Source organism: Danio rerio, chromosome 16 (genome assembly GCF_049306965.1).
Source record: "Danio rerio strain Tuebingen ecotype United States chromosome 16, GRCz12tu, whole genome shotgun sequence".
Classification (NCBI taxonomy): Eukaryota; Metazoa; Chordata; class Actinopteri; order Cypriniformes; family Danionidae; genus Danio; species Danio rerio.
This window is the reverse complement of record NC_133191.1, coordinates 10,280,552-10,292,717: the sequence shown is the minus strand read 5'-3', so window position 1 is coordinate 10,292,717 and position 12,166 is coordinate 10,280,552. Positions and strand designations below refer to the sequence as shown.

At 35.7% G+C, this 12,166-nt stretch overlaps 1 protein-coding gene across 3 annotated transcripts in view; it reads left to right on the top strand.

The window, feature by feature from the left end:
* Positions 1-4,178: 4,178 nt before the first annotated feature.
* Positions 4,179-12,166, top strand: part of ncalda (neurocalcin delta a) — a 65,593-nt gene continuing 57,605 nt past the window's right edge. For 2 of the 3 annotated variants that reach the window (XR_012391467.1, XR_012391466.1), the window contains exons 1-2: positions 4,179-4,307; positions 10,954-11,015. The gene's annotated coding sequence lies outside the window, so the exon portion shown is untranslated. 3 annotated transcript variants of the gene reach the window in all.

The following is a 12,166-nucleotide window of genomic DNA, read 5'->3' as shown; positions in this document are numbered from 1 at the left end:
CAACCATGATCTGCATCAAGAATCGTCATTCCTCTATAAGCGATATCACCACATGGGTTCAGGACTACTTAAACAAACTTTGTCAAGTACCACAATACGTAGTTACATTCACAAATGCCAGTTAAATCTGTACTGTGCAAAAAGGAAGCCCTATGTTAACAGTGTCCCCAAGCATTGCCTTTTCTGTGCTTGGAGGCATCTGGGATGGACCATCACACAGTGGAAACGTGTACTGGGGTCAGATGAATCAGTGTTCCAGTGTGTGTGTGTGTGTGTGAAATGAATGCTGTGTGCTGCGGACAAAAGAAGAAAAGGATCATCCAGACTGTTACCAGTCCAAAAGCCAAGGTCTGCCATGGCATGGGGTGGTGTCAGTGCCCTTGGCAAAGGTAACTTGTAACTATGTGGTGACACCATTAATGTTGAAAAGTACATAGAGATTTTGTAGCACATATGCTGCCTTATTTTCCAGGGGCGCTTATGCATATTTCAACAAGACAATACAAAACCACATTCTGCACACATTAAGTCCTGACTGGCCTTAAGACTTGACTGGCCTGCCTGCAGTCCCAACCTGTCTTCAATAGAGAATGTGTGGCACATTTTAAAGTGCAACATGTGAAAATGAAGACCCCTTACTGTTGCCCATCTTAAGACTTGTTTGCAGGAGGAATGGGACAAAATTGCACCTGATACACTTCATCACTTTATCTCTTCAGTCACTAAAGCCCTATTAAGTGTTGTGAAAAGGAAGGACAACATTACAAAGTGGTAAATACTTTACTATTCTAACTTTTAAAAAATGTGTTGCAAGAATCAAAATTGGATTATGTGTTTATTTGAAATATATATATATATATATATGAAGAACACATAAAAAATGTTTGATGTATTGTCTGCAATTAAATACAAGTCAAAGTAAATTTATAAATTGCTTCTTTCTTTTTTATTTGCATTTTCCATACTCTCCCAACCTTTTCTGATTCGAGGTTGTACATGAATTTGGCTCACTGAAGCATGTATTAGCCCACAGAAGCTACTGTAAAAAAAAAAACTGACCCTAAATAGTCAGTATTATTTACAGACTGCACACGGTCCTTCAAAAATCAATCCTAAAATAATGCTCTGCTGAAAAGAACATTTATTAATATTACTACACTCAGTTTTGAAAACTGTTGAGCTAGCGTCATATTTTTGTGGAAACTGATACAGAACCATTCAAAAGTACAATAAAAAAACAAATGCTCCTCGACCTAAAGCTTTTTTTGCTTGGCTTATACCCAGAGGAGTCAAATTATAGTTAAAGCGAACAAGTATTTATAGACCTCAGCTTGCTTTATGCCAAAAGATGTGTAGCTTTGCTGTGGACAAAGATGCAAAGACCAAACGCTACTCAATGGATAAGACAAATGTTGTCAAGTCTGCCATTAGAAAAAATAACTTACATACTAAAAGCTAAACAGCGTGTATTTGAAAACATATGGAGCCCTTTCATTATATTTCATAATGTTTGATGGACAATTCAGTTCTAGTCTTATAGTTCTGTGTTGATCCATTCTTCAATATATATTTGCTTAGTACTCAGTATATTTATAATTGTCATGTTTGAATAGATTACCATTAACGACACAAAGAGGAGCAGTTTTACTTTTTAATTTATTTTGTTTTGTTTGTTTGTTTGTTTTTTTGCTTTTAGTTTATATATATATATATATATATATATATATATATATATATATATATATATATATATATATATATATATATATCCTCATATTTTGTATAATTTGTAAATGCAACAAGGTAATTGTTGTAAAACATGTTTGCGAAATGTTGTATTTCAGTGTGTAAAAACTGAAAACGAAGAATAAAAATATTTTGGAAAAAAAGTACCATTAAAATGTATTTACATTTATTCTTCAGGGTCACATTCAATTGTTGAAGAGTGAATGTAACAACATTTAGAATTCATTCATTTATTCATTTTCCTTGGCTTAGTCCCTTTATTCATCAGGGGTCGCTACAGTGGAATGAACCGCTAACTTATCCAGCATGTTTTACACAGCGGATGCCCTTCCAGCTGCAACTCAGTACTGGGAAACATTCATATACACTCATTCATACACACACACTATGGACAATGTAGTTTATTCAATTCGCCTAGACTGCATGTCTCTGGACTGTGGAGGAAACTGGAGCACCTGGAAGAAACCCACTCTACACAGAAAATGCCAAATGACCCAGCTGGGACTTAAACCAGTAACCTTCTTGCTGTGAGGTGACAGTGCTAACCACTAAGCCACCCCAGCATTTAAAATATACAAAATAGTTTTATTTCAAAGAAGTGCTATTAGTTATACTTTATTTAACTAAAGAATCCTAAAAAGGGGTGGCACCGTGGTTCAGTGCATAGCAATTTCATGTTCAATTTTTGCATGTTCTCGTGTTTAAGTGGGTTTCCATGAAACAACAACAGAATTATTTCAACATTGATAATTATTAATAAAATCATTGTTGAATGTCAATAAAAAGTGATCTTAAAAGATCAGCATATCGGCATATAATAATAATTTCTGAAGAATCATGTGAAGACTGATAATAAATGAAGAATAATTCTTGTTTAAAAAAAATCTGCTTTGAATAATAAAAAATAAAATTTCTATAATACTGTTCAGAAATAGCAATGCAATGCGAAAAATCGAATGAATTATTTTTAATCAGTGACCCTGTGTCCTGAAGGTGACATAACATGCCAAATTCTGACAACTGATGGCCCATTTAACTCAAATGCACTAACAGAAAGTATGGGTGAATATGCAATGTTTGTTTTATCACGTCCAGTGGACAGCATCAGCTGTCATCCTGGTACTTTACGGCCATCACAGCAATCATTTTCTTTGGCAATCAAGTAGCAATTAAACTGAGGGGTTGCTCAAGTGATAACAAATCATGGGTATTAAGAGTGTAAAAGAGCACACTGTTCATTCACTTCCCATACAGCTTATGCTGGCGAGAAACAAACCTGCAACCTTCAAGAAACACTTCCCAAAGCCTGAACCAAATTGTCTCATGCGTTAGAGGGAAGAAAGACTGTAAAGTAATGAGTGTAAGGAGCTAAATACAGTTCAGGTAAGTGTGGGATATAATGTAATAATTACATTACCTTAGGAAAATTAATTCCTGTTTGTCTAATTTCCCTCTAACCTTTCCAGTAAACAGAAAAACACCAAGACTAACAAACTTTAGTCACAATGAAATGTGCACCTTTTAAATGACTAATAAAAGAATAAAAAGCGTGAACAAAGTTATTTTCAGGTCTTTGTTGTATGATTGTTTATATTGTGTAACATTCATTTCATCACAGACAATCTGATAGTAATGCTGAGCCTGTGTAACCATTTCTCTGCTTTAATATAGTTACAACAGAGTATAATTCTAGTGAGTCCCATATGTTGTTGTGGTCCATAAAATAGCATATTACCTCTTCTGTGTGGATAGTTGCCTATATGCTGATTGTGTAGGCCATGTGTGTGATCCATGCATTTGTCCTCTAAATGGGTGATCACATCATGATCTGAACTCCATCACATTAGTTGTAACAATGAGAGGAAGGAAGACAATGTGAAGACTTTTTATTATCTTATTTAACAATTGAAATGATCAGCCATGTGAATAATTACTGTATCTTTTAATTGAGAATTTTGTCATTGGTTAGGTGAAGTTGCTTGGTTTGGTGCACTAGCATTTTGTTGGACATTATAATATCTACCAAAATCTTTGAGATAACGAAAGTGTGCTAAATATATGAACCACTAGATGCCAGCAAATGCAAAGATTTGACGAAATGTTACAGTTACGTTTGAATCTTGCATTTTGAATAGAATTAATGTTGTACATAAACGTAAGTTAGGTGAAATCAGACATTTTTTTAATTGATTTCAGTCAAATTGTATTACATTTTGTTGGATTAAAACATTTTTAAGCCAGAAAACAACATGTCTCCGATTATTTAAGTGTAAACTATATATAAAAACAAAACCAACAACTACAAACTAAAACCATAAAAATAAAAAGAATGACCAGTATTTGCTTTGATATTCTTAACTGCAGCCGTGAAGGAAGGCGTGCCGTGATGATGACGCCATCAAGCATATCTCGTGCCACGTTCCCCATACGGCGCGAGAGCAGAAGACAACGTTTCCAGCTTGTTTCAGTACAGTTATAGTTTCGTTCTCTGCTGTTGCGTTGGACCCTACTTCTGTTTTGTTCTTTTGTTTACACCAGCCGTCTGCAGAAAGTTTGTCAACGTGAGTCTACTTTTCTTGTTTTCCTGAACTTTTCTTGAAGTTTGTTGCTGTTTAATGTGTTCTTTTTGAGTTCGGTGTTGCTGTTTAGCCAATGGCGTTGTTTATCCTTTATGGGAGAGATCGTAAAACATGGTATTTAAAACAACAAACAAACTTTTATTGTCAATAATAACAAACAATGCATTGTGGTTTCTTGACACCATCCGTTCTTTTCTGTCTGTCTTAATCGTGTTTTTAGCCAGTTAGCATGTTAGTAGGAAGTCTCCTAAGCCCAGTTTGTTAATCTAACATTAACGGTAACGTTAGGTCTTTAGAAAGCCTAACGTTAAACCAAAGGCTGTTACATTTCTTGATAATGGCATTTGCCTGCTCGTAAGGATATATTAGTTTTCTATGTATTACTGTTAAGCAATAATAACCATACATAACGCTTGATGCTTGTCCTGTTATTTTGGTGCCATAATCTTCGCATGATTTTTCTCAAATTGGCTTTTTCTACGAAATGAATGCTGATCTTGACTTATTTCAGTATGCCCGTCGTAAATGCTGAGCCCTTGTAAATGAAGTTGCAGATGATAGAGCCCTGGATAGAAGTCTAGCTCTTGGATGCTTCCATCCTTCATGGAGTCTGTGAGATTGAAGGGATGCTGCGTGCAAGGTTGCTATTTTATTTTGGAAAACTCCACTATGTACTCTTTTTAAAATATAGTTTAATAAATATTTATTATTGCGTTGAATTAGCCATAATTATATTTTAATGTATTTATTTGCAAAAAAAAAGAAGAAGATTATTTTAGGATTAGTTAACGAGGCCAGGTCTACATCCTCTGTCATTTTTTTATATAGCCTCTATAAAAATAATAATAAAAAAAGAATTGATGCAGTATCTGTTACAGACTGTCACTCGTAGATTTCTAAAGAGTGTATGGCTTAAAGCCGCTTGATTTCACTATATTTACTTCTATTATCTGGACAACTGCTTTTTGCTTTCATTTTAGGACAAGCATGGTACAGAGCATGTTTAGATGGCTTTAGATGTGTAGATGGCTTTCCCACAATTATGGAATGTGAGTGGGGAACGAGAAGAAGCGTACCACCCAGCTTTTTGAATGGCCAGAAAGAAGCATGGTGGTAGATCGGTGAATGTTTGACATTCATTATCATGGCATTCCCTAGGCACAATACTTGTTGCATACTAGATGGCCATGCCACTGTCATGGACTAACAAACCATTCTGGAGGAAAAGAGCATAGACAAAACCATCTGGCCACTGTGCAGGTCTTGTATCTGTCATGCCTGAGACAAATTGTCACTGTATTGGCCCTACACTATACTAATGAATTGTTGTGCTCTAAAACCAGGCGTTTCAGTTTTGATGTCGAAATGTATACGCAAGTGGTTTAAAGTATCAACGGGATTACCCTTCACATATTTTAAATAAATTTTTTCATTTAAAAAAAATGTAATTAATGACGAACCTAATAAAAGTTAAATAAATTATGTCAGCCACCCTGCTTTGCAAGATATTTGTATATCGGCATTGACCTTCTAAAAACCCAAATTGGTCGACCACTATCTGTAACCACTGTTGTCCTTTTTTATCGATTGTTGCAAGAAATCTATTGGATATTCAGAGTTATAAAAACTAACTAATTTAGATTTATGTTCGAACCGAAGTGTCAAAACCTGAAATACCATAAAAGATCTATTGTTCTCCCAAAGTGAGAGTCACAGTAAATTACCCATAACCAATACTACATGATATAAAATATACAACAAAGGAACAACAGTGTTAAGATTGCGAAGAAAATACATAACAATTTAAAGCAGGGGTCACCAAACTTGTTCCTAGAGGGCCGGTGACCTGCAGATTTTAGTTTCAACCCTAATCAAACACACCTGAACAAGCTAATCAAGGTCTTACTAGGTATACTTGAAACACCCAGGCAGGTGTGTTGATGCAAGTTGGAGCTAAACCCTGCAGGGACACCAGCCCTCCAGGACCGAGACTGGTGACCCCTGATTTAAAGGGTTTATGAACTGAGAAATATAAGATGCATATATAAGGGGCCATTTCATTAAAATAAGATATTGGAGTGTTTCAGACCTGAAATTGTCCTTGTTACTGAAATAAAAGCTTTTATTGACACCGGGAGGGCTATGCGATTTTTGGTAAAAAAAAAAAATGTAATTATGATTTTTCTGACTGATATTGCGATTTCAATTAAATTTGCGATTTGATTTAATAAATGGCTCTTTACTCAGACCCCAATTATTTTCTTAGACTACATTTGTCAAACTCTGTACTGTAGAATAAATCCTGCCCACCACCATATTAATTTATTTTACATGAGAGCACACCAAATGTGAATTTAAGTATTTGTGCAAGTAGATTTTACGTACAAAATTAAATGCAAACTGGGTGGCATTGAATGATGTGTAATGTGTTGTGTGTTTGCCACCAACATGCAGAATTTCCTTCAAATGAGTCCATTGCGGAGTTTAGGACATTCAAGATGCGCAAATTTTGCGAGATTTAAAAATGTAAAAAAAAATAAGTAGTGTTGTTCATGTGGTGAATTTATAAAATATTAATAGTTTTAATTCACAGAAAAAGTGCTATATCAAGATGTAAGCCCTAGTAACATGTATACAATCTTAAAGGTGCAGTAGGTGATCTTCAACAATGCCTTACAACTTAGCATAAATTTGTTGTTAAACTAATTAAAATCTACATTATCGATGCTGTAAAAAGTCCCTTATGAAACTGAAAAAGTCTTATCAATCTTTCATCGGAAGATTTTAGTGGCTGAACAACACTTCTGTGAAGATAAAACCCATTTGTAACAACAACATCTAACATTACATCAGCTTTGAGTGAAGCTAAAACAGTTTTAAAACAATATTACCTGTCTGAGAGAAATCCTTCAGACATTGTGTCATCCTTTCTCCAGCGTGTAAAGGTAACTCCAAAATTAATTCAGGTTTTTAAAAAGTTTTGATTCAGCAGGTTTTTACAGATCGCGCCCGTGCTCTCTCTCCTTCTCTCATGAACTTGCGGTGGTCGGCGGAGCTGCGTACAAAAGGCTGCACAGTTGTTCAATTCTGCATTTGCTGACAGACAGGCTTGGCTACTTATCGAAATTATGAGAGATGTCGGCCCGACTTTATTTAAGTGGATGAACATTTTTTAGTTTTATGCCTTTCCAAAATTTCAAAACACATATAAACATATTAAGATCATTTACCTTAATCATTACTATTGGCATGTGAAGAGACTTTCAACCAGCACAACAAAAAATGTTTCTGAAGACAATCACCTACTGCACATTTAACCTCTTTGAGAGCAGCCATGCTGTGTTCCTCAGTAAAAAGGAGTTTGACACCCCTGTCTCAGATCCATTTAAAATGACATGTCTTTTCAGGGCTTTAATTTAATATGTGCAAATAGCAGCAGCCTAAACCCATTATAATGTTACCCACAGCTACACTTCTGTAAGAGGAACAATACAATCATTTTTTGTAATGAGCACAATAAAATGCCTATATAAATACGCATCACTTAAATAATACATCAACAAAATGAAAGGAATAACTTTTAACTAGTACTGTGAGGGACTCCACATTCAATGAGAAGAGGAAAAAAATATTATTTTTGTTTGTTGTTATTGTGAATATACAAAAAATATTAGAAAGTGTCTTATGCTCTACTAAACTGTACCACTCAATGGAAACCCTATTATGTCTTAAATCTAAGCTGCATAAACTACATATGAGGCATTTATGTAATGTATCTATTTTGTTCATCAATGGCTGTTATGTTCAATAGATTTTGTTTATATTGTCAAGCTCTGTATATTTAAAAAAATAGCCCTGCTATATGGTATTTCATAGCATGTTTGTCTGTTTTTTGAAGTGTTATTAAACTAGGTTCAGTAAACATTATAGGGCTGCTGATGATGATTTGACAGCAGATGTACATATAAAAGCAGCCAGAGCCTCAAGTTCTGTCATTTTATTTTTTTTGGAGCTGTTGAACAACATAGGAACAATGAGGGGATGAGTCAAGGTTTCTGTTGCTTAGAAACAAGCACCCACCCAGAAGACACCAGCCTCTATTAACACATCCTTACATTGTGTATTTATAATGTACAATGTTCTTCTCCTTAAATTTTTAAAGTGTGTTTTAGGGGTGTAACAATGCACCAATGCCTTGGTTTGGTTCATTGTTTTGGGGCCACTGAGAGGGCAGGGCTTGTTCTGTGGCACAATCAATGTTATAGAACACTAGGTTTCCTTTTAATAACAGCAATAATTAAACCTAATAACTTTGTGCATTGACTTTACATGTTTCTGTTTAATGAAGACAGCTGATCTGGGTCAATTAAAAATGAAATTTCTCCACAGCAGAATAGTCAAAATAAAAACGTTATGCTACCATGCCGTACATTTGAAATACAGCCTCAGTCTGTCTATCTATCTGACATGGTGATCGATTACAGGAGGGTTTCTCCTACCCCCAGCATGACAACTATTAATGGTTTAGACATTGAAATTGTCGACACATAAATATCTAGGCGTTGTTATCGACAATATGTTGACATTCCAATCTAACATCCAGGGTGTCTATAAAAAGTGCAACAGTTTTTTTTTCTGAGGGCACTTAAATAGTTTAGAGTATATACATCTATGATGATACTGTTTTAGAAACAATTTATTGAATCCGTTTTCTTTTTCTGCTTTGTAGCATGGTAAGTTAATCTGAGTGTGTCAAAAAGGAAACCGATTGAGTAGCCTTGTGAAGATGGCAGGCAAGATTATCAGTTTTTACCAAACTGGGCCAATGGTAATTTACCAAAGTGATGTCTTGAAGAGAGCCCAGGTTATCTCATGTACCCTGGATCACCCATTGTATTCTGTGTTTCAGTTGTTGCCATCAAGATTTCGTTTTACAGTTCCTATGTGCAGGACAAACATTCATTCATTCATTTTCTTGTCGGCTTAGTCCCTTTATTAATCCGGGGTCGCCACAGCGGAATGAACCGTCAACTTATCCAGCACATTTTTACACATCGATCCCCTTCCAGCTGCAACCCATTTCTGGGAAACACTCGTACACTCTTTCACTCACCTACACGACTGACAATTTTTTAGCTTACAATTCACCTAAACTGCAAGTCTTTGGACTGTTGGGGAAACTGGAGTACCCAGAGCAAACCCACGTGAATGCGGGGAGAACTGCACACAGAAATGCCAACTGATTCAGCTGTGGCTCAAATCAGCAACCTTCTTGCTGTGAGGCAACAGTACTACTTACTGCGCCACCGCGTCGCCTGCATTTAAAAGAATATATTTATATATATATATATACACACAACTCTGTATTTGCTCCCTTTTTTATGAGCTGAACTCAAAGTTCATAAATCTATTTCTATGTAAAAGTCTTTAAAATTACAAAACCAGTCTGTATTTGATGTGTTCACTATTTGCCAGTTTTAGTGCAACACATCTTCTTCACATTTTTATTTATTTTTCTGGCGTCCAGGAATTGTGTACAGATCGCTGCAACATGAGGTGGTTATGGATGAATGGCATAAAAACAGGCCTTTGGATCTCGTTGCTTTTCCCTGTTCATTCAAAAAGCCATCAATAATGTGCAGCTGTGTTCGTAACGTATGTCTTCCTCTACCATATCCACACCGCCACCATGGGCAAACTCCGTTCACAACATTGACATCAGCAAACTGCTCACCCATGCTGTCTGTCATCTGCCCTGTACATTGAAAGCCAAGAATCATTTGTGAACAGAACACCTCCCCAAAGTGCCTGATGCATCAAATTTTTAGAGAAAACTCAAATTGGTTGCTATGGCAATTACAGTTCTTACAGTTTGTGTAGAAATTGTTTGGTTTTGCAAACCGACTTTTGCCAGCAGTTGTGCAGATGGCTGTTCTCAAATGATCTTGAAGATAAAGATGCTGGATGTGGGGTTCTTGGTCTGGTGTGATTTCACATGGTCTGTGATTGTGAGGCCAGTAGAATGTACTGCCAAATTCTCTTAAACCCATTTGAAAGGCCTAGAGAAAAGAACATTCTGTTCATGGTGGACATCCCTGCAGTCAGCATGCCAATTGCACTTGTGTCATCTGTGTTATTGTGCTGCATGATAAAATTGCACTTCTTAAAGTGGCCAGCCATGTGCATCTTGATATGCCACACCTGTGAGGTGGATGGATTATCTAGGCAAAGGAAAAGTGCTCACTTACACTGATTTAGAGTATTAAACAATATCTAATATTGGCTTTTTAAAATTAAAATAAATGAGTTTAATTCTTACAGTGAAGATGCTTGAAACAAAGTTTGCATACTTTTATTACATATTTAAAAATTGAGAAATTTTTGTTAGTTTCTTCTTTGTCCTATTCTCTTGTGGTATTTAAAATTGTGAAATTCCATAACATTTGCAATATACAGGTCTAATAGCGCAAAACATTTATGTTAATTTATGTAAACCATGAATCATATATTTTTAGTTACAAATTTGACCAAAAATAATTGTGATTCTGATTTTCCCCCTATAATCAAGCAGCCATAATATAAGAGAATTTCTTCTGTTCTGTTCTTTTTTTTTTTTTTTTTTTGCCAGGTAAAAATCTTTAGACAGAGCCTGGTCAACTGGTCAAGCCTGTGGATTTCCTCTGGCACTAGGTAAGGATCTGTCTTTTATATCATATTTCCTTTAATATTGATCATCAAAAAAGAAAGAGGTGACCTAAAGGATTATGTTGTGGAATAACTTGATCAGACGCTTTTGATTTTCTGGTAGAAACTACTCTTTTAAAAACATGACTTGAACATTCTGTAATCTGCTGTTGCCTAGCAACCAAGAGGAAATAAAAGTCCACCTGTGTGGACTACTGTTACTGGCCAATCCTGACTCATTACATCCTCTGTAAACTGGTGTGCATCGGTTGACTTTCACAGAAATTTTCTTCTAAAAACCACTATAGTGTCACTGCCTAAATCACTGAGTTATGCCTAAATGGTCATGTTTGTGATCATGGATTGCTAGAAGTCTCTGCATTCTTAACTGGCTGCATAGCTGTAAAATCACAAAATATGTGGTTTCTGTGTGAAAAAAAAGTAATGTGAAGAAGCTTTTAAAAACTGACTAATGTAATATTTTCACAGGGTTCTTATTCATGTATTCTTAACTAAGGCTAAACGATAAATCGCATGCTTTTGTCTATAAAGCCGGCTCTGCAATAAGCAGTGAATTTCCAGCACCTGTGTTCAGCTGGAGCTGTGTTTACTACACAAAGATTAATATAGTTAATGGAAATGAACAAAAAGGCCTTATTCTTCAATACGGAAGTGCGCTCGTTTTTGTGATTGTTCTAGAACTTCTGATTCAGCTGCCTATGGGAGAAATGACTAGGAATAATAAACTGCAGAAAACAGTCTAACTACTAGCTCTACAAACAAGTGTTTGCATTATTATACAAACAAAGCAGAATTAAATAATAAGAAAATGTCAGTTTGCAACAGTAGAGTAAGGGTTTAACCCCAGCATCCTGGCCAAATTTGCACACTGGCTGCTGTCCATCATGCACTCCTAACTATCCCCATATGATAATTGTCTCCTCTCCACCAATCTGCTGGTGTGTGGTGTGTGGTCTGACATATCATCAGTGTCATCCAGGTGGATGCTGCACACTGGTGGTGGATAGGAGATCCCCCCATTGTGTAAAGCAATTTGAGTGTCCAGAAAAGCACTATATAAATTTAAGGAATTATTATTATTATTATTATTAACATCAAGCAGCATAAGTTGTTTTTAATGTCTAAAAATAAATAGA